This window comes from Heterodontus francisci, chromosome 8, assembly GCF_036365525.1.
Source record: "Heterodontus francisci isolate sHetFra1 chromosome 8, sHetFra1.hap1, whole genome shotgun sequence".
Taxonomy (NCBI): domain Eukaryota; kingdom Metazoa; phylum Chordata; class Chondrichthyes; order Heterodontiformes; family Heterodontidae; genus Heterodontus; species Heterodontus francisci.
The window spans coordinates 101,237,071-101,260,432 of NC_090378.1; positions in this window are offsets into that span (position 1 = coordinate 101,237,071).

Consider the following 23,362-nt stretch of genomic DNA (forward strand, 5'->3'; position numbering starts at 1 on the left):
GATACTGAAGCAGTCCATGTAGAAATGCAGCAAGACCTGGACAATATCCAGGCTTGGGCCGAAAAGTGGCAAGTAACATTTGCGCCACACAAGTGCCAGGCAGTGACCATCTCCAACAAGAGAGAATCTAACCATCTCCCCTTGACATTCAATGGCATTACCATCGCTGAATCCCCCACTATCAACATCCTAGCGGCTACTATTGACCAGAAACTGAACTGGAGTAGCCATATAAATACCGTGGCTCCAAGAGCAGGTCAGAGGCGAGGAATCCTGCGGCGAGTAACTCACCTCCTGACTCCCCAAAGCCTGTCCACCATCTGCAAGGCACAAGTCAGGAGTGTGATGGAATACTCTCCACTTACCTTGATGGGTGCAGCTCCAACAACACTCAAGAAGCTCGACACCATCCAGGACAAAGCAGCCGGCTTGATTGGCACAGCATCCACAAACATTCACTCCCTCCACCACCGACGCACAGTGGCAACAGTGTGTACCATCTACAAGGTGCACTGCAACAATGCACCAAGGCTCCACACAGTCCTTGTGAAGACAAAGTAACGTCTTCACACTGAGTCTACCCTTCATTGTATTGTGTGGCACTACCACTGTGCTAAATGGGATAGATTCAGAATAGATCTCGCAACTCAAAACTGGGCATCCATGAGGCGCTGTGGAACATCAGCAGCAGCAAAATTGTATTCAGCCACAATCTGTAACCTCATGCCCCGACATATCCCTCAATCTGCCATTACTATCAAGCCAAGGGATCAACCCTGGTTCAATGGAAAGCAGGGGAGCATGCCAGGAGCATCACCAGGCATGACTAAAAATGAGATATCAACCTTGTGAAACGACAGCACAGGACTCCTTGCATGCCAAACAGCGTAGGCAACATGCAACAGACAGGGCTAAGCAATCTCACAACCAATGGATCGGCTAAAAGCTCTGCAGTCCTGCCACATTTATGAATGGTGGTGGACAATTAAACAACTAACAGAAGGATAAGGGTCTACAAAGGTCCCCAACCTCAATGATGGGGGAGCTCAGCACATCAGTACAAAAGATAAGGCTGAAGCACTTGCAGCCATCTTCAGCCAGAAGTGCTACGCAGATGATCCTTCTCAGCATCTGGCCTCCTCCTGAGGTCCCCAGCATCACAGAGGCCATTCTTCAGCCAATTCGATTCACTCCATGTGATCTCAAGAAATGGCTAAAGGCACTGGATACTGCAAGGGCTCTGACAACATCCCGGCAATAGCACTGAGGTCTTGTGCTCCAGGACTTGCTGCGCACTTTGCCAAGCTGTTGCCTTATAGCTACAGCACTGGCATCTACCCAACAATGTGGAAAATTGCCCAGGTATGTCCTATCCACAAAAGGCAGGATGAATCCAATCCAGCCAATTACCGCCCCTATAGCCTCCTCTCAATCATCAGCAGTGATGGAAGGTGTCATCGACTTTGCTATCAAGCGGCCTTTACACAACAATAGCCTGCTCTTTGATGTTCCTTTTGGGTTCCACTGGGGCTACTCGCTGAATCCCTGACTATCAACGTCCTGGGGGTTACCATGGACCAGAAACTGAACTGGACCAATGATATAAATATTGTGGCTGCAAAAACAAGTCATAGAATTCTGAGGCAAGTAACTCATCTCCTGACTCCCCAAAGCCTGTCCATCATCTACAAGGCATAAGTCCGGTGTATGATGGAATAATCTCCAATTGCAGCTCCAAGAACATTCAAGAAGCTCGACACCATCCAGGACAAAGCAGCCCGCTTGATTTGCACCCCATCCAGCACATTAAACGTTCACTCCCTCCACCACTGATGCACTGCAGCAACACACCAAAGCTCCTTTGGCAGCACCTTCCAAACCTGCAACCTCTACGACCTAGAAGGACCAGAGCACAGATCCATGTGATCACCACCACCTGCAAGTTCCCCTCCAAGTCACACAGCATTCTGACTTGGAACTATATCGCCGTTCCTTCACTGTCGCTGGATCTAAATCCTGGAACTCCCTTCCTAACAGCACTGTGGTAGTACCTGCACCAGATCAATTGCAGCAGTTCAAGATGGAAACTCACCACCACCTTCTCAAGGGCAATTACAGATGGGCTTCAAATGCTGGCCTTGCCAGTAATGCCCACATCTCATGAAAGAATATGAAAAAAAAAATCAGTTGAGCCAGTTGCCCAATTTTGGACGAGCCTGAACATTTTGATCCAGAAAGCAGGTCTCCCACAGATCCCCAACGCCCCCACATCACTGCCACTTTCATTCATGGACATCTAGGCACTTTCAGTGCCTAACACTGCGCACATGATATACACAGCATCTAGCACACAGTGATGAGGAAGAAGTGTTTTGATGATTTTGGTAAAAAATTAAATATGTTCAAAAAAGAGCAGATACGTTATTTTACTTTGATCAATCATTTTGAATGCATACCTGCGGAATTTCCTGAAAATTTGCACCATAACAATGGTGTATTTACAGCGTGCACCTTTACTTTAGCCCGGACGTTCCAGGAAATTGTAACTTACCTGACCTGCGACACTAATTACACTACACTTTCCTGGAATTTTACACTGCTCTTCAGTTTCCCTCGCCGGGAGCTGTGAGAATTTAATAATTGTTGCTGCCCTCCCCCACCACCTCATCCCTCCCCCTCTCCCCCGCCCACCCCCCCCCCCCCCGACCTCACTGGCAATGGCGATTGTGTCCAATTAATTCTTATGTATTTGCCGCTGCCACTTGGACTCAATGTCAAAAATAATGTTGCTGGTAACTTGGCATTATGTTGCAAAACTGATTTCACACAGTCCTGTGGCCATCCCAGAATTTCTGCGCTGTTGCCCCAGACTGAGTATTCCTCTACTTAAAAAGACAACGTAAATAATTAAAATAGCAGACTTGCATTTATATAGCATCTTTTACAACCTCAGGGCAACCCAAAACACTACTCTACAGTGAAATACTTCTGAAGTGTAGTGATTGTGTGAAGTTGGAAAAGCAACAGTCCATCTGTGCATAGTAAGCTCCCACAAACAGCATAGGAACAGAGGAAAATAGGAGCAGGAGTAGGCCATTCAGCCCATCGATCCTGCTCCACCATTCGGTACAATCATGGCTAATCAACTACTTCAATCCCTTTTTCCCACAATAAGCCCATATCCCCTTATGTCATTTGTATTTAGAAATCTGTCAATCTCTACTTTAAACATACTCAATGACTGAGTTTCCACAGCCCTCTGGGGTAGAGAATTCCAAAGATTCCCAACCCTCTGAGTAAAGAAATTTCTCCTCATCTCTGTCCTTAGGGCTTCTCCTTTATTTTAAAATTGTGTCCTCTGGTTCTAGACTCCCCAACCAGGGGAAAAATCTTACCTGCATCTATCCTGTCTATCCCTTTAAGTATTTTATAGGTTTCAATGAGATCACCTCTCATTCTTCGAAACTCTAGAGAATACAGGCCCAGTTTCCCCAATCTCTCTTCATAGGACAGTCTCACCATCCCGGGAACAAGTCTGGTGAACCTTCGTTGCACTCCCTCTATGGCAATAATATCGTTCCTACGTTAAGGGGACCAAAACTGCACACAGTACTCCAGGTGCGGTCTAACCAATATTCAATACAATTGAAGCAAGACTTCACTACTCCTGTACTCAAATCCTCTTGCGATAAAGGCTAACATACCATTAGCCTTCTTAATTGCTTGCTGCACCTGCATGTTAGCTTTCAGTGACTTATTGACAAGGACACCCAGGTCTCTTTGTACATCTGCACTTTCTAATCTCTTACCATTAAAGAAATATTCTGCACATCCTACCAAAATGGATAAGCTTTTCCATGTTATATTCCATCTGCCACATTCTTTCCCACTCACTAAGTCTGTCCCAATCCCCTTGAAGCCACTTTGCATCTTCCTCACGACACATTCCCACTTAGTTTTGTGTGATCTGCAAATTTGAAAATACTACATTTGGTCCCCACATCTAAATCATTGATATATATTGTCAACAGCTGGGGCTCAAGTACTGATCCCTGCGGTACCCCACTAGTCACAGCCTGCCAATACGAGAATGACTTGTTTATTCCAACTCTCTGTTTTCTGCCTGTTAACCAATCCTTAATCCATACCAGTATATTACCTCCTATCTCATGTGCTTTAATTTTGCTAACCAACCTCTTGTGGGGGACTTTATCAAAGGCCTTTTGAAAATCCAAGTATACTACATTCGCCAACTCCCCTTTATCAATTCTGTTAGTAACATCCTTGAAAACTCCAACAGGTTCGTCAAACATGATTTCCCATTCATAAATCCATGTTGATTATGCCCAATCAGATCATTATTATCCAAGTGTCCATTTATCACATCCTTTAGAATAGATTCTAGCATTTTCCCTATGACTGATGTAAGGCTAACAGGTCTATAATTCTTTGTTTTCGCTCTGCCTCCCTTCTTAAATAGTGGGGTGACATTTGTGACCTTCCAATCTGTAGGAACTGCTCCAGAATCTGTAGAATTTTGGAAGATGCACCAGTGCATCCACTATCTCCATAGCTACCTCTTTCAATACTCTGGGATATAGAATATCAGGTCCTGAGGACTTATCAACCTTCAGCCCCATTAATTTCTCCAATACAACATTCTTACGAATACTAATTTCCTTCAATTCCTCATTCCCCCTAATCCCTTGGATCTCTAATTCTGGGAGATTTCTTGCATCTTCCTCAGTGAAGACAGACACAAAGTAATCGTTTAACTTCTCTGCCATTTCTCTGTTCCGCATTATAAACTCTCCTGACTCTGCCTGTAATGGACCCACATTTGTCTTAGCCAAATGTTTCCTTTTTACACACCTCTTGAAGCTTTTACAGTTCATTTTAATTTTTTTTGCTAGCTGACATGTATATTCTGTTCTCTCTTTCTTTATCAGTTTCTTCGTCCTCCTTTGCTGTATTCTAAAATCCTCCCAGTCGTCAGGTTTACAACTATTTCTGGCAATTTTATAGGCCTTTTCTTTTAATCTTATACAATCCTTAACTTCCTTTGTTATCCGCGGTTGACTGCCTTTACTTTTGGGGTTTTTGTACCTTGAAGGAATGTATAATTTCTGTAAACTATGTAATATTTCTTTAAAGAATATCCATTGCCTATGTACTGTCATACCTTTTAATGTATTTTCCCAATCCACCTCAGACAGTTTGCCCCTCATACCTTCATAAATTCCTTTGTTCAAATTTAACACCCTGGCTTCAGATTGAACTACCTCACTTTCAAACATAATGTAAAATTCTATTATATTATGGTCACTCATCCCTAAAGGTTCTTTTACAACAAGATTATTAATTAGCCCTTTCTTATTACATAGTATCAGATTTAAAATAGCCTGTTCTCTAGTCGGTTCCTCAACATACTCTAGAAAACCATCCCTAACACACTCCAGAAACTCATCCTCCACAGCATTAGTGCTCATTAGGTTTACCCATTCTATATGCAAATTGAATTCACCCATGATTACTGTATTAGCCATGCTACATGCTTCTCTAATCTCCTGATTAATGCCATGTCCCACACTACCACGACTGTCTGGTGGCCTATAAACAACTCCTACCAATGTTTGCTGGCCCTTGCTGTTACTTAGCTTCAGCCAAACAGATTCCACATTTTGTTCTTCTGATCTGAGATCCCCCCTTTCTAATGTACTGATCCCATCCCTTATTATCAATGCATCACCACCTCCTTTTCCTTTTTGCCTGTCCTTCCTAAATGTCACATATCCTTGAATATTCAGTTCCCAGTCTTGGTCACCCTGTAACCACGTTTCCGTTATGGCAATTAGATCATACCCATTTACCTCTATTTGGGCCTTTAAGTCATCTACCTTGTTGCGAATGCTGTGTGCATTCAGGTAGTGTGCCCTTAACCTTGTCTTCTTGACATTATTCTGCATTCTAAGCCTAGTTGATGCTCGCCTTTGTTTTGCCTGCCTTCTATGTCACTTGCTACTTTTCTACCTCCTGTTACCAGCTTTACTTCCTTCCAATTTGAGCTACCCCTCAGGTTCCCATCCCCCTGACAAGCTAGTTTAAACACTAAAATAAAAGCAAAATACTGCAGATGCTGGAAATCTGAAATAAAAACAAAAAGTGCTGTAAATACTCAGCAGGTCTGGCAGCATCTGTGGAGAGAGAAGCAGAGTTAATGTTTCAGGTCTATGACATTTCATCAGACCTGGCAAAGGTTAGAAAAGAATTAGGTTTTAAGCAAGTGAAGGGGAGGGGGCTGGGGGAGAGAACAAAGGGGAGGGTGTTTGATAGAGCAGAGGGCAGGAGAGATTAAATAACAAAGCTGTCATGGGACAAGGCAAAGAGTATGTTCATGCTTGTGGTGAAAGTCAAAGCATTAGTCCAGACAGGGTGTTAATAGCAGAATAATGAGCAGCTCTGACTACATGAAAAATAGGCACATGATTCAAAAATAAAATACAAAAATCATCCTAATCTGTCCTTGGCTTGCTCCAGTGTTCTAGTGAACATCAACACAAGCTCGAGGAGCAGCACCTGATCTTTCAATTAAGCACTCTACAGCCTTACGGACTGAACATTGAGTTCAATAACTTCAGAGCCAGACTGGCCTTTTTTTATATTTGTTATTTAATCTTGCCTGCCCTCTGCCTTATCAATCCCTTTCCCCTTTGTTCTCTCCCCCACCCCCTCCCCTTCACTTGCTTAAAACCTAATTTTTTTCTAACCTTTCCCAGTTCTGATGAAAGGTCACAGACCTGAAACGGTAACTCTGCTTCTCTCTCCACAGATACTACCAGACCTGCTGAGTATTTCCAGCACTTTTTGTTTTTATTTAAGCTAGTTTAAATCCTCCCCAACAGCACTGTAAATCTCCCTGCGAGGATGTTAGGTCCGGTCCTGTTAAGGCGTAGCCCATCCCTCTTGTACAGGTCCCACCTGCCCCAGAACTGGTCCCAAAGCCTCAGAAATCTGATGCCCTCCCTTCTACACCAATTCTCCAGCCACATGTTCAATCGATCACTCCTCCTATTCCTATGCTCACTAGCACGTGGCACTGAGATTACTGCTTTGGAGGTCCTGCTTTTTAATTTACTTCCTTACTGCCTAAAATCTGCTTTCAGGACCTCATCCCTCTTCCTACCTATGTCATTGGTACCAATGTGGACCACAACCTCTGGCTATTCACCCTCCCTGAGAAGGATGTCCTGCAGCTGCTCCGTGATATCCTTGACCCTGGAACCAGGGAGGCAACACACCATCTTGGAGTCACGTTTACTGCTGCAGAAACATCTGTCTGATCCCCTGACTATAAAATCCCCTATCACTATTGCTCTTCCACTCTTCTTCCTCCCCTCCTGTGCAGTTGAACCACCCGTGGTGCCACGGACTTTGCTCCGGCTGCACTCCCCCAAGGAACCATCGCTTTCACCAGTATCCAAAATGGAAAACCGATTAGCAAGCAAGATAGACTCAGGGGACTCCTGCACTACCTGCCTGGTTCTCTTAGTTTGCCTGGCAGTCACCCATTCCCTCTCTGCCTGCATGCTCCTAACTTGCAATGTGACCATCTCCCTAAACGTGCTAACCACATAGTCCTCTGCTTCGCAGATGCACAACAGTGACTCCAGCCGCCACTCGAGTTCCGAAACCCGGAGCACAAGCTTCTGCAGTTGGTGACATTTGCTGCAGATGTGTTCGTCTAGGACACGTGGTCCATCCATCACTTCCCACATACCGCAGAACGTACACGCCACTTAACCGAGCTGACCTTCCATAACGTAACTTTAAAAACTTTTTATTACAATGAGAAGTAAAATAATTTACCAGTTACCCACCAATCAACTTCTTCCCCTGTACCGAAGAGAGAGGCAACTACTGGAGGCTGTAAAAAGATAGAAGAAAGAAAGAAAGAAAGGAGCCCCTCCCTGACGCACCAAACTCCTACTTTTCACTCTGTGCACTCAAATATATTTTCTTCTTAATTTATTATTCCCCTCCTTACCGAACTCCCTCAATTCCCAAACTCCCTTCTTCACACTCTGTGCCCTCCAGCAGCACTCAATGCAATGTGATAATTCAGACATTCTTTTTTGTGATGTCAATTGAGGGATATGTATTGTTCAGTACAGTGGGGACAACTCCCCTGCTCTTCTTCATTTACAACCAATTGCATGCTGGGATGAGTTGCATGCTGTGATGAGGAGGGGTTTCAGCTTGACTATCACGTAATGTACGGGGGTATGACCGCCAACCATACACCAGCAGGAGCTCAATGCCTTTGGATGCAGAGAGGGAGAAAGATTAACTGAGAAAATTAGCCAGAAAACTGTTCTCTTTGGTTCAAACAACATAGGATAAAGAAAGTGTTGCCTTTTCCCAGCAGTTAACATTGCTTTATAGGAGATGGAGAAAATAAGGATCTCGGTCAGTTAATTAGTAATGGAGATAAAGTGAATTGATTGCTGTTGATCCTATAGTCTTCTTGGAGCTGCCTATTTCCCTGGCCTTCACTCACAACCAATCAGATGTATATTTAAATCCTTGTTCTCAAAGGAGTTTGGCCTTTTGCAGACACCATTAACCTGTGGCTGTCTCATCAACTGAATTTCCCTGGTGGAATTCCTGTAATAACATCAGATCTTGATAAGGTCACTGGTCCAGAATTTAAAACTCAGGAACATTTTATCCAAACATTAAAACCCAATCATAACGTGCAATTCATTTCAGATAGAGAAAACTCCAATAAACAGGATTTAAATAAAGACGGCTTGTAATGTGGCAAAGGGATATGAAAAGTATTTCAGGGCATCAAAGCCTCCCATTAGAGAAAATGCGTGTTTTGAATATTCACAGATTTTGAGGCCAGGCATTGTGCTGACAGGGGCATAGCCAAGAACAATGTCAAAGGTTGAGGCCAATGTCTACATATCAGCCGAGTGCTGGTTCCATCAGTACAAGTGTTGAGTTGGGTGAAAGCCAACTTGTTCCTTGTTAGATTTCATATGCAATGAACATTTGCATTAATGCAGTTTTGTTACTAGAAAGGAGCCTAACTCTCCCGAGCTGTGTGCGAACACAAACACAGTAACATTAAACCCTTTCAATGCAGAGAATTCTCTGCATCTTTCTAATGAGTTCATTTCCTACCAGACTCAGCAGCCCCCTGCCATCCCCAGCAACTGGCATGCTATCAATTTACCTCATGGTGTGTTGGAAATCAAAGCTGGTGAAATGGATGGAAACTTTCAGTGCTGACTCAATCCCATAATATAAAAACACCCACTGGGTTCATCAAACTGCCCAATTTATAGAATACATCAGAGAGGTAGAAGCTTACAAATGAGAAGGATGAGGTATTTAGTCCAGTATCTACAAGAGATTCTCCTTTCGGGAACTTTGCTTTGGTCTTCTATCCAGATGATGCAGTGATTTTTTTGTGCCACACGGGAGCTAAAAGGATTAAGTTATGAGGGCAGATTGCATAGACTAGCCTTATATTCCCTTGAGTTTAGAAGATTAAGGGGTGATCTAATTGAGGTAATTAATATGATTAGAGGAGTTGAAAGGATAAATAGAGAGAAACTATTTCCTCTGCTGGGAGAAGTCCTGAACAAGGGAACATAACCTTTATATTAGAGTGAGGCCATTCAGGGGTAGTGTCAGGAAGCTCTTCTGCGCAGAAACAGTAGTGGAATTCTGGACCACTCTCCACCAAAAAGATGTTGAGGGTGGGGGTCAATTGACATTGTCAAAACTGAGATTGCCAAATATTTGATCGGCAAGGGTATCGTAGAATCATAGGACTGAATTTTCAGAGATTAATGTGAAAAGGTATGGAGGCATGGGGGAGACATAAAATCAGGATGGGACACGTCAGACAGGAAGTCCGATGTCGTAACATTCCATCCCGATTTTGTCCATGGTGGCAATCATGGCAGGTGGAGGTCCAAAGGCGATGCAGGGGGCAGGTAATTGAGATAGTTAAATGACTAATTGAAAGCGCTTTTATGCAGCGGATGCAATTTTATAAATGGCGCATGGGTTTCAATGGGCTTCAGAATCTTGACTCCTTCAAGGAGGCGACATAGAGGCGGCAGATCATGGCTGGTTGGAATGGGAGGCTATTGGGATGGCAAGCATTGAGGGCCAAGAGGGGCCATCAAGGGAGGGCTGAGCTTAGTGTGTCAGAAGTGATGCATTGGATGCATTGCAGGGTGACCAATACAGGAAGGGAAATGGGCAAGAGACACCTGGGCAAGGATCACAAGTGGGGGCATCAAGAGGGGCACACTGGCAGGGAAGGACTGCCTTTCAGGGAGAGGCCACCTATCATGGGCCTCATTCACCCAGGCTTCAGGGACCCCATCAAAGACGCAGTGCACCTGATAGGGAGGGAGGGCCAGACAGTTAAAGCAGCACCCTCACAGGAGGGACCTCAGCTGCCTCCGGATGTGGCAGAAGGGCGAAGAGGAGAAAGAGAGATGGAGTTTCCCTCCATAAAAGGAGGTACCCTCCAGAGAGAGTTGGCATGCTAGGCCCCCACCTGCCAAGAATGAGGCACATTAATTTTGTCTTGAACATTGATTTTAAACAGTTATTGGAGTGAAGAAAGGACCTGTTAAACAGATCAGTTCTCACTGGAAAAGACATTTGCATATTAACAGACAGTGGAAAGACAAACCAGCCATTCCCTAACACATTCAACCCACAATGGACTTTTGATCACCAGATGTTGAAGGTGGGGGTGCTCTCATTCCAGGTTGACTGCTAAGATGGCCGAATACACAAATGGACATGGTCAAACCAGCTAGTCACATGACTAACCTGCAGGGCAACTTGAGTTTTTTGAATTTGTACAAACAGTTTGGGCAGAAAGTCTGTTTGCTCCTGGACTGAGAAGATCTCTCTCCTGTCTGCTCCCATCTCTTTCTCAGAGGCCTCTGAATGCACTGAAGACACATAAACCCCAAGAGAGAAAAGTCTTCTACAGCGAACAAGGTTTAACAAGAATACTGGACCCCAACGAAAAGCAAGATCGACCCACAATCAAGGACGCTACAGTGAGCTTGAAGACCCATAACAACAACTCTTCAGATATTGCCTCAAACCTCTCCAGTTTATTCTTCTTCTGCTCTTTTCTGTCTCTATTTGCATGAGTGTATCACATATGCATGCTAGCGTTGGGCGCAGCGTGTATCCGTAGGCGTTAACCAAATTAGAGTTTAAGTTTAAGCTCAATAAAATTTCACTTTTCTTCTTTAATCCTAAGAAAGCCTGTTTGTGCTGGTTTCTTTGCCTTATAATTGGAAAGTGGTGAAAAAGGATTCACCAAGGGGGAGCTGAAAACATGGTGCGTTTAAAAATTAAACCCTGTTACAGCAAGACCGGGCGAAGGCTGAAAGGGAACCCTGGACCTCTTTTTCACCTGGTCATAACAGAGTGCACAACTACCTGCAGATGTCTGAAAGGCAATGCCAACCAAGACTACACCTCTCCAAGGAGGCCGTGACAATCCTGTGTGCCCTGATGCAGAATGAGCTGTGCCCCAGGGGACTTGGTGGGAATCCAATGCCAGTGGCCCTGCAGGTCACCATGGTGTTGAACTTCTACACCACCAGATCAGGACATGTGTGGAATCTCGCTGACCACAGCACATCAGCGCATCAAGGAGGTCACCAATTCCCTGTTCAGTAAGGCCAGAGACTATGTGCGCTTCCACATGGATCCCAACTCACAAACTGAGAGGGCCCTTGGTTTCAGGGCCATCGCTGGATTTTTCATCCACAACACACCATCCATCCTGCTGTCTGGCCAGCTTCATGGCTTCCTTCTCCAATGGCATTGGGACATGCAGCACTGGCAGCTCACCTCCAGTCTTGGCCCACTCCCTATGATTATGTGCTATCTTCTCCTGCTGACAGAAGGAAGGGAGATGTTGGTCCCCTGGCGACATCAATCCCAACACATAGGCTGCTGCCACCCCAGTTGCCACTGTTGGAGGCACAAAGAGACCTCCTGCATATGTTCTCTTCCCAGGGACTTTGTGAGATTTCAATATGGCAGGAGGACTTCTTTCAGGGCCACCGTGACAGGCTGATGACAGACATGTTGCAACCCCTGTCCCTTTTCCCATGTTTGGTGGGTAATCATAGAATCATAGAAAGTTTACGGCACAGAAAGAGGCCACTTGGCCCATCGTGTCTATGCCAGCTAAAAAGCGTTGCACCCATTCTAATCCCACCTTCCAGCATTTGGCCTTGCAGATTACGGAACTGGAGGTGCATATCCAGACTCCTTTTGAATAAGTTGAGGGTTTCTGCCTCAACTTCCCTTTCAGGCAGTGAGTTCCAGACCCCCTCCACCCTCTGGGTGAAAAAGCTTTTCCTCATTTCCTCTCTATCTTTCTGCCAAACACTTTCCCTCGAATCCCTCTCCTCCCAATGAAACATCCTGTTTTTCCAGATGCAAGGCTCAAGAGGTTGAAGGGATTAAATGATACTCACTTTCGCAGTCCGGATGAGGCCATTGAGCTGCTTGTGCCACTTTATCCATGTGCACAGCATAACTCCATGGCTGCTGATGTCCTCCTCCAGGCCTGCTTGGTTTGGCTCCCAGGTCTCCTCCTCCCATTTCTTGAGAACAAAATGTCCCTCCTCTCCCCAGCAGCCTATAGGAGCACCTGGAGGGAGGCATCAGGAAAGTGTGGGGCCACATGGGGTCTCCTGTCTGCTATTTCTAAACGTTGTACTATAACCTCCTCCTCTTCCAGGCCTTCCCAATGCAGAGAGCACTACAGGCCTGGCAGCCCTTTAAAAATGTCCCCATCAACTGCCGAGGCGTCACCTGATGCCATGCTCCCCACCTTCAGGCCTGACCCAAACCACGCTATTGGTTGGATGTCACGGCTCATTAGTCTTAATTGGCTGGCTACTGTTGAATTGCCTTGTGCCCGACTCTGCACCAGATGGCGGGTCCAGCGTTTGACACATATAATTCAGTCCATTTAATCATAGAATGGTTACAGCACACAAGGAGGCTACTTGGCCTATCTTCTCTCCAAGAGCAACTCACCTAGTCCCACTTCCTAGCCTTTTCCCCGTAGCCCTGCAATTTGTTTTCTTCAGATAGTTATCCAGTTCTCTTTTGAAGGCCACCATTGCAGCTGCCTCCACCACACTCTCAGGCATTGCATTCCAGATCCTAACCACTCGGTGCATAAAAAAGTTTTTCCTCATGTTGCCGTTGCTTTTTTTGCCAATCACCTTAAATTGGTGTCGTCTGGTTCTGGATCCTTCGGCCAATGGGAACTGTTTCTCTCTGTCTACACTGTCTAGACCACTCGTGATTTTGAACACCTCTATCAAATCTCCTCTTAATTTTCTCTTCTCCAAGGAGAACAGACCCAGCATCTCCAACCTATCCACATAACTGAAGTTCCTCATCCCTGGAACCATTCTTGTGAATCTTCTGCATCCTCTTTAATGCCTTCACATCCTTCCAAAAGTGTTGTGCCCAGAACTGGACACAATGCTCCAGTTGAAGCCGAACCAGTGTTTTATAAATGTTTATCATAACGTCCTTGTTTTGTACTTGATATGCCTATTCATAGAGCCCATATGCTTTATTACCCAGTTTCTCAACCTGCCCTGCATCCTTCAGTAATTTGTACACACATACCCTCAAGTCCCTCTAATCTTGCACCCCCTTTAGAATTGTACCCTTTAATTTACATTGCCTTCCCTCAATCTTCCTACCAAAGTGAATTACTTCACATTTTTCTGCATTAAATTTCATCTGCCACTTTTCTACCCATTCCACCAGCCTATCTCCTCTTGAAGTTTATCACCATCCTCCTCAAAATTCACAATACTTCCAAGTTTTGTGTCATCTGCAAATTTTGAAATTGTGTCATCTACACCCAAATCTAGGTCCTTAATATATATCAAGAACAGAAGGGGTCCCAACATCAACCCCTGGGGAACCCCACTATATATTTTCCTCCAGTCTGAAAAAACAATTGTTACCGTTCACAACTACTCTCTGTTTCCTGTCACTCAGCCAATTTTGCATCCATACTGCTACTGTCTCGTTTTTTCCATGGGCTCTAACTTTGCTGACAAGCCTGTTATGTGGCACTTTATCAAGTGCCTTTTGGAAGTCCCTGTACACCACATCAATGGTATTACCATCATCAACCCTCTCTGTTATCTCATCAAAAAACTCAATTAAGTTAGTTAAACAGGATTTGACCTTGACAAGTGTATTAAGGCATAAGGGGATAAGGAACTAAGTGGATAGATGGAGTTGAGGTATGGATCAGTCATAATCTAGTTAGAATTAGAATTAGAATTAGAATTAGAATTAGAACATTACAGCGCAGTACAGGCCCTTCGGCCCTCGATGTTGTGCCGACCTGTGAAACCATCTGACCTACACTATTCCATTTTCATCCATATGTCTATCCAATGACCACTTAAATGCCCTTAAAGTTGGCGAGTCTACTACTGTTGTAGGCAAGGAGTTCCACGCCCCTACTACTCTCTGAGTAAAGAAACTACCTCTGACATCTGTCCTATATCTATCACCCCTCAACTTAAAGCCAAGTCCCCTCGTGTTTGCCATCACCATCCGAGGAAAAAGACTCTCACTATCCACCCTATCTAACCCTCTGATTATCTTATATGTCTCTATTAAGTCACCTCTCCTCCTCCTTCTCTCCAACGAAAACAACCTCAAGTCCCTCAGCCTTTCCTCGTAAGACCTTCCCTCCATACCAGGCAACATCCTAGTAAATCTCCTCTGCACCCTTTCCATAGCTTCCACATCCTTCCTATAATGCGGTGACCAGAACTGCACGCAATACTCCAGGTGCGGTCTCACCAGAGTTTTGTACAGCTGCGGCATGACATCGTGGCTCCGAAACTCGATCCCCCTACTAATAAAAGCTAACACACCATATGCCTTCTTAACAGCCCTATTGACCTGGGTAGCAACCTTCAGGTATTTATGCACCTGGACACCAAGATCTCTCTGTTCATCTACACTACCAAGAATCTTCCCATTAGCCCAGTACTCTGCATTCCTGTTACTCCTTCCAAAGTGAATCACCTCACACTTTTCCGCATTAAACTCCATTTGCCATCTCTCAGCCCAGCTCTGCAGCCTATCTATGTCCCTCTGTACCCTACAACATCCTTCGGCACTATCCACAACTCCACCGACCTTCGTGTCATCCGCAAATTTACTAACCCACCCTTCTACACCCTCTTCCAGGTCATTTATAAAAATGACAAACAGCAGTGGCCCCAAAACAGATCCTTGTGGTACACCACTAGTAACTAAACTCCAGGATGAACATTTGCCATCAACCACCACCCTTTGTCTTCTTTCAGCTAGCCAATTTCTGATCCAAAGCTCTAAATCACCTTCAACCCCATACTTCCGTATTTTCTGCAATAGCTTACCATGGGGAACCTTATCAAACGCCTTACTGAAATCCATATACACCACATCCACTGCTTTACCCTCATCCACCTGTTTGGTCACCTTCTCGAAAAACTCAATAAGGTTTGTGAGGCACGACCTACCCATCACAAAACCGTGCTGACTATCGCTAATGGCAGAATAAGCTCAAGGGGCTGAATGGCCACTTCCTTTTCCTAAAATTCTGTGAATTAACTGGCAAACCTTGAATTCCAACTGGAGGGTATTATACCTTTCGCACTGACTGATGTGGCAGGGTCATCCTGTTGCTTTTCTGGGATTAAGGAGACATCCTGTTGCCTGCAGAGAGCTTCTACCCCCACCCCCTCCCACCTTCCACTCCCTCTTGCTGCAGTTGGTGGACAAGACAGATTGCTCCTTCTCAATTGTTTTCAGGCAATCAACAGAAAAGAACATTCAGTCATTAGCAGCAGAACAGATGTGTTAATAAAAAGCTGTGAACAAATGCCTCATCCAAGAAGTTGTGCTTCTTCAAGTATATTCGTAATGGCATGTAAGTAATCATTCTGCTCTCGATTGACAGCATTTGAAACATAAAATCAACATTTAAAATGATGTAAAAGAAACTATCACGGTGACTCCTGACTGACAGCCCAGTGGGATTTGCCTCTCTTTGCTATATGCTGTGGCAATCATAGAATTGTGGTGTTGGCATGAGGGTTGCCAACTCTGGCTGGACGTATTCCTGGAGGGATCACATGGTCTCCCACCCAGTCAAACAGTCTTCATTCCCTATGTCCAATAGTTTTTTAATGAGTAAATGAAAGTGTTCAAAGAAAATTAAAAACACATGATTTGTTAAGGCCTCCTTAGGCTTTTCTCTTGGATCTCGATCAGCAGTGAGGGAGTGCTGCACTGTTGGAGATTCCGGATGTTGGGTGAGACATGATAGCAAGGTCCCTTCTGCTCTTTCAGGTGGATGTAAACGATCCCATGGCATGATTTTGAAGAAGAGCAGAGGAGTTATCCTTGGTGTCCTGGCCAATATTTATCCCTCAATCAACATCAATAAAACAGATTATTGCATTGATGTTAATGGGAGCTTGTTGTATGGAGATTGACTGCCATGTTTCCTACATTACAGCAGTGACACTTAAAAATGGTACTTCATTGGCTGTAAAGCACTTTGAGACATCCTCAGATTATGAAAGGGGCTAGAGAAATGCAAACCTGTCTTTCTTTCAGGAGCAGGAGCCCCCGAGCTTGTTTTAAGAATATTATTAAGTGCTCCTCCATGGTGTCCCACACTTTCAAATGTCTTGCTACATATAGGCTGCCCCAAATCTTTTCTTATTTTTTTCCATCATTCATTATTCCTCAGATACGACAGCTATATCAGTTATTGGAAAGGCTCAGGGATAGCTCTACATTTAAGGAATGGGGGAGAGAGGAGCATGTGATCCTGCAATCTGCCTCTCACCAGTCGAGTCCCAAGGGAGGTTTACACCCCAAGGATGGGCTTGAAATTCATTCTCAGGCTTTTACAGAGCTGGTGTGTGCTACCAGCTTTCTCTGTTTCTATTTCAGATTTCTGGCATTTCCCCTTCCCCCCATCCCCCCCCCCCCCACCTTCTTCTCTAATTCTGATGATTGAACAGTTCTCCGAAAAGATCAGTAACTTGACCCTGGGAAATTCAGTGCTGTTGGCTTGGCATCCAAAGTAGGAAAAGTCAGGATGGGCTTATGCAAGGCACATCATGAGGAACAAATTTATTGAGATTCTTCGGGGATGCTGAGACTTTTAGAGGGCATCACATCTACCTCACAAGAGATATGTGGCTAAAATAAGAGCTCTTAGGAGGAAGCAAAGGGTAGTGATAAATGGTAATAGACTAGCAGAATCATGCTGAGTATTTCTACTCATCCAAATAGATCTTCACTTGATGCACTACAGTATAACACACTGCACTGAGTAAAAAGAAATTCTGTAAAGTTATAGTGAGAGACCCTTACCCTGCTGAAAAACAGAAGCTCTACACAGTTACACAGTGATTAACCCTTATCCTGTTGAATTATCTGATAATGCGGTTTGTTCACAAACAATGAGGAACTCACGCAATTACACAGTGTGAAACCCTTACCCTGCTGAATAAACACAATGCTATAGAGCATCCTTTAATATGCCAAACAAACAGGAACTCACAAAGTTATCAAAAGTAAAATAACCAGGATAAGGTGGTTAAACCTGTCAAGTGATGAATTCCCAAAACAATATATTAAAATATAAGGGTAGAATTCCGTCCTTACTTTGTGGACATTAAACATCACGTGGGCAGTGCATAACAAGATAAATGCAAGCTAGCAAGAAACATAAAGGTGGACTATAAAAGTTTCTTTAGGTATGTGAAAAGGAAACGATTAGCAAGGACAAATGTGGATCCACAGATGGAAACAGGAGAATTTAGAATGGAGAATAGGGAAATGGCGGAGAAACGAAACAATTACTTTGTGTCTGTCTTCACAGAGTGAGAAACAGAAAATCTCCCAGAAATACTAAGGAACCAAGGGAATGTGAAAATGAGTAACTGAAAGAAATTAGTATTAATAAAGAGGTAGTACTCGAAAAATTAACTGGATTGAAAGTTGATAAATCCCCTGGACCAGATGAACTACATCCCAGAGTATTGAAGGAGGTGGCTACAGCGATAATGGATGCATTGGTGGTTATCTTTCAAAATTCTATATGTTTTGGAATTGTTCCTGCAGACTGGAAAGTAGCAAATGTAACCCCACTGTGTAAGAAAGGAGGGAGAAAGAAAACGAGCAACTCGAGGCCTGTTAGTTTGACGTCAGTAGTAGGGAAAGTGCTAGAATCTATTATAAAGGATGTGAAACCTGATAACTCGACACTTAGAAAATAATGATATGATTGGATAGTCAACCTGGATTTATGAAAGGAAAATCATGTTAGACAAACCTGTTGGAGTTTTTTGAGGATGTTACTTGTAGCATAGATAAAGGAGAACCAGTGGATGTGGTGTATTTGGATTTTCAGAAGTCTATTGATAAGGACCCACACAGGAGGTTAGTAAACAAAATTAGAGCACATGGGACTGGGGGTAATATACTGCAATGGATTGAGAATTGATTAACAGACAGAAAAGAGACAGTAGGAATAAACGGGTCATTGTCAGGATGGCAGGCTGTTACTAGTGGGGTACTGCAAGGATCCACTCTCACACACACACACACTGGAGGTTTACACACACAAATAGGTTACAAATTGGGGAAAGGTAAATTGATTGAGTTAGAGTCCATAGAAAAAAAGGATATACAGTCTGTGGTATTTGGTGATTCAGCTGGCTTCAAGCTGAATTCGGTGCTCCTGAGGATTTTAATTTGAAGAGGTAGATGACTGGAACAGTGGGTCTCTTGGAGACAGTGATGTGGATGATTTCCTCCAATGGGGTTTCTGATTGTCGCCGGAGTATGCAAAGGTGGTCAGTCAACAGGCAGAGTCCAAAATAAAAACAGAAAGTGCTGGAAATGCTCAGCAGGTCAGGCAGCATCTGAGGACAGAGAAGCAGAGTTAACGTTTCAGGTCTGTGATCTTTCATCAGAACTCTGCATTGGATTGAGAGTTCAAATGAAAGGTCACAGACTATAGTCAGAGTTTCCCATGGTAGGGGTGACTAAAACTAGAGGGCATAGATTTAAGGTGAGAGGGAGGAGGTTTAAAGGGGGTGAAAGGGGTACATTTTTCACACAAAGAATAGTGGGTATCTGGAATGAGCTGCAAGAAGAGGTGGTGGAGGCAGGAACAGTAGCAACATTTAAGAGGCATCTGGACAGGTACTTGAATGAGCAAGGCATAGAGGGATATGGAATTAATGCAGGCAGGTGGGATTAGTATAGATAGGTATTATGGTCAGCATGGATACGGTGGGCCGAAGGGCCTGTTTTTATGCTGTACAACTCTATGACTCTATGACCTGAAACGTTAACTCTGCTTCTCTCTCCACAGATGGTGCCTGACCTGTTGAATATTGCCAGCACTTTCTGTTTTTATTTCAGATTTCCAGCATCTGCAGTATTTTGCTTTTATTTTAGGCAGAATTTGAAGCTTGTAAGGTGAAATGGAGAGAGAGGGAGCCCCACTTAAGGTCTGCGCGTGTCAGAGTCCAGAAGCTTCTCATTTCTCTGCTGCAGAAAGACACAAGCCTAAAAACAGATGAGGAGTGGCTTTCTGCAGCAGAGACCTAACATGACATTCACTCAGTGATCCAAGCATAGCATTTAACAGTATTTCTCTCTTGCTAAAAAGAACAGGTAGTTCCCTTAAACCTCCTGGGTCTTGGTTCTTGCTGGTAAATGAGCAGACATTTCATCTCCCTCCTCACAGTCTTTACAATGTAGCATACAGTGTTACAAATTAGGTGGCCATCCTAAGCTGCCAGAAAAGTCATCCTTTTTGGTGTTCTTTTTTAAATGTCTTTTAAAAAATATATAAATTCAGTTCTCCAGTCAGTGGATTAAAGAAAATTATCATTCAACAAAGCACATTGGCGTGACACCTTCCCACCACACGAAATGAAATGTGATGACAGGAAAATTTCATTATGAGGTGACAAATTAAAATGAAACTGTACACATACTCATCAGTCTCACTGTCATAGCCATACTCTGGTTTAATTTTTTTAATATTCGGGATTGGGCACGAGCAAAATGGGGAACTCCAACTGCTTTGAATGGGCTCAGTCAGCTTGTGCTCCAGCATACACTGAATTTCCTTGTGTATTTCTGCAATATCTTCCTTTTTCAGTTTCTCCATATCAATGAACTCAACCCTAGATTCAAAGTTATTCATAACTTTGTCAAAATCATCCAGTGCTTTGTGTACATACTTTTCCTGTGCTCCACCAGGACAACAGCTGGCTTTGCAAAGCACTTTGCAAACCAATTGTCACCTAGTAAAACGGTGACTTCATTTGTGTGGATTAGCTGTCCTGGCATAAGTGTAAGTGGGCCAAATGGCACCATAACATCATAAGACACATCGTCAGGCAAAGTTTTAGGCCTGCCTTGAAGTGCTTCATAGTCATTTTGTACTTTAACCCAGTGCTGGATTTTTTTTCCTTGCAACTTGAGACTACCTATCAATTCATCCTACATCTCTTCCTGTTGTTCCAGTTTATCTAGCCGGTCCACAATTCCTCCTCAATTAGGATACTTGACTTGCAGTCACCACCACCATCACCACCCTCCAAATCTGTCACAAAAACCTTTTAGGGCGAAGGGTTTTCCTTTGGCATATGAGATTTTCTGTGTCTCCCTTCAGGATTTAATTTCTAGGTCTTCAGTCTGAATTTCCTCATGAACCTGGGTCAGTTTCCTGGACATAGGCAATAGGGATTTTGTTTCATGGGAGTGGTCTCTCCTCCATCCACATCATGTAAAATTAGGGTTCTGCACCCTAGTTTGTCCCTGCAGATCCCTTTAAACGCTATGAGCAGCCTTGTTAGGTCTCCTCACTGTTCTGTGTTTAAATAGGAGAGGATGGTGTCTAATTTCCCTAACATTTCAGCGTCAGCTAACCGGACAGTAGGAACTTTGATTTGGGAATCCTCCAGGCCTCCCTCTAACTTGTCCTCACTGTCCCTTTTGCCCTCCTCTTTCCCGACTGCCTGACAGACCTGTGCTTGTTTATCCCATTCTCGGCTGTGATACCGCTTTAACATATTGATGTGGCACAGCCTTTGTTTTTTCCTTGATCTGGGCTGTCAATTATATAATTTACCTGGCTAATTCTCTTTATTACTCTGTATGGGCCACTGAACTGGGTTCTCAATGGTTCTCCCTGTATTGGTAATGGCACTAACACATGGTCTCTGGGCTGGAATGTTCTGGCCTTGGCATGTTTATCCACCTGCCTTTTCATAGTTGACTGGGAGGTTTTTAGATGTTCTTGAGCCACTGCACAGGCTGTCGTTAGCCGTTCACAAAACATGGAGATGTAGTCTAACAGGGAAGATTCATCCCTGCGTCTCAAAAACCACTCCTTGATTAGTTTTAGAGGACCTCTCACCTCGTGTCCATAAACTAATTCAAAGGGGCTAAAGCCAGTGGACTCGTTTGGTGAGTCCCTGGTAGCAAACAGAAGAAATCCCAGCCCTTTGTCCCAGTCATGGGGGTACTCATAGCAGTATGCCCTGATCATTGTCTTTAGGATCTGATGGTATCACGCCAAAGCCCCTTGTGATTGTGGGTGGTAGGCTGAGGACTTTAGCTGAGTTATGCCTAGATTATCCATGACATTTTGAAAATTACTGGACTTAAAATTTGTGCCCCTGACCTGACTGGATCTCAGCAGGCAGCCCATATCGGGTGAAGAATTGAGATAGCCCCTCCACCACTACCTTGGCAGAGATAGAGGGATAGCCTCTGGAAATCGGGTAGCCACATCCATAATGGTGAGAAGATACTGGTAGCCCCCTTTTGTTTCTGGCAGGGGCTACACATAATCTACCAGCACTGCTGAATGGTTCCCCAAAAGCAGGTATGGGAATTGGGGGTGCAGGTTTTATTGCAGGTTGAGGTATTCCCACAAACTGGCACATGTGGCAAGTCTTACAGAACTCCACAACATCCTTGTGGAGTCTGGCCAGTAAAAATGCTATCTGATGTGCGCTTGGGTTTTTCTGATACTGACATGTCCAGCCATTAGAATCTCATGGGCTATTCTTAATATTTCCCTATGGTACCTCGGCAGTACCACTACCTGGTGAACCACTGTCCACTCTTCGTCTGCAGGTCTGTGAGGAGGTCTCCACTTCCTCATCAGCACTTCATCTTTTAAATAGTAACACTCTGGAACTCCCTCTGCTTCAGCTTCAGTTTGGGCAGACTGTGCTAACTTTTTTAACCCTGGGGTCGGCTTGCTGAGCGTCGACCAAAGAAGACCTGCTTAACCAATCCTTTGTGTCCTCTAACTTCCCAAAGAAGGTTTCAGATAACCAGACAGTAGGGTCATCTGTTTGCAGTGCCAGTTTAGCCTTCTCTTACAGAGCTTGTTTGGCCATGGACCAGGTCACCACACAGTCAGGGAAAATGCCAGGGACCTTCTCCTGTAACTGCTCTGATTCCCTGACCTCTTTCAGTCTCTCTAAAACCACTGGGGAAGCTACCACCTTCAACCCCGCCAGGAGCAGGTCGACCCTGTCCACAGGTAAACTAGGGACAATTGCCATGGTTAGCAGTTCAGAAACAATGTTGTTCTCCAGGTGTACCTGGTATAAAGGTATGGGCATATACTTTCCTCTGATATCATTTACTAGCACTCTAGCATTCAATGCACTCTCTGTGGGAAAGGTTATGTCTTTTCCCAGCAGAAAGGATTGGGTGGCCCCTGTATCCCCAAGTATGTCTATGGGCTTACTCACCTCACTTGAGCGGTATGGGGTCACTTTTCCTCTGGACACAAAATCCTGGTAACTCTCAGGAATTCTGTTAAGTTTTCCCACACTCTCAGTGGTAGGTTTACTGGGTTTTACTGCTGCAGTTAAAGCCACAGCCTGGTCTGCTGTGCTTTCCATCAGCATCCCTTCTCCTGCACTGGTCTGATGTAGCCTGACTAAACCTATGGATTTTCCCCATGACTTCCAGCAGTCAGCTTGAAGGTGACCTGCCTTGCTACAATCGAAACATACAGGCTTTCAGGCATCATTCCTGCTCTCAGCACCTTCATTTTTGGCCTGAGGAGGGCAACCTGTGTTTCCAACTCTCCCTTCTTGACCATGGCTGTTCATCATCCCATCAGCCTCCCACCTTCTGTACTTTTCAGGTTTTTGTAGAGGTGACTAGGGAAGGGTTTACCTTG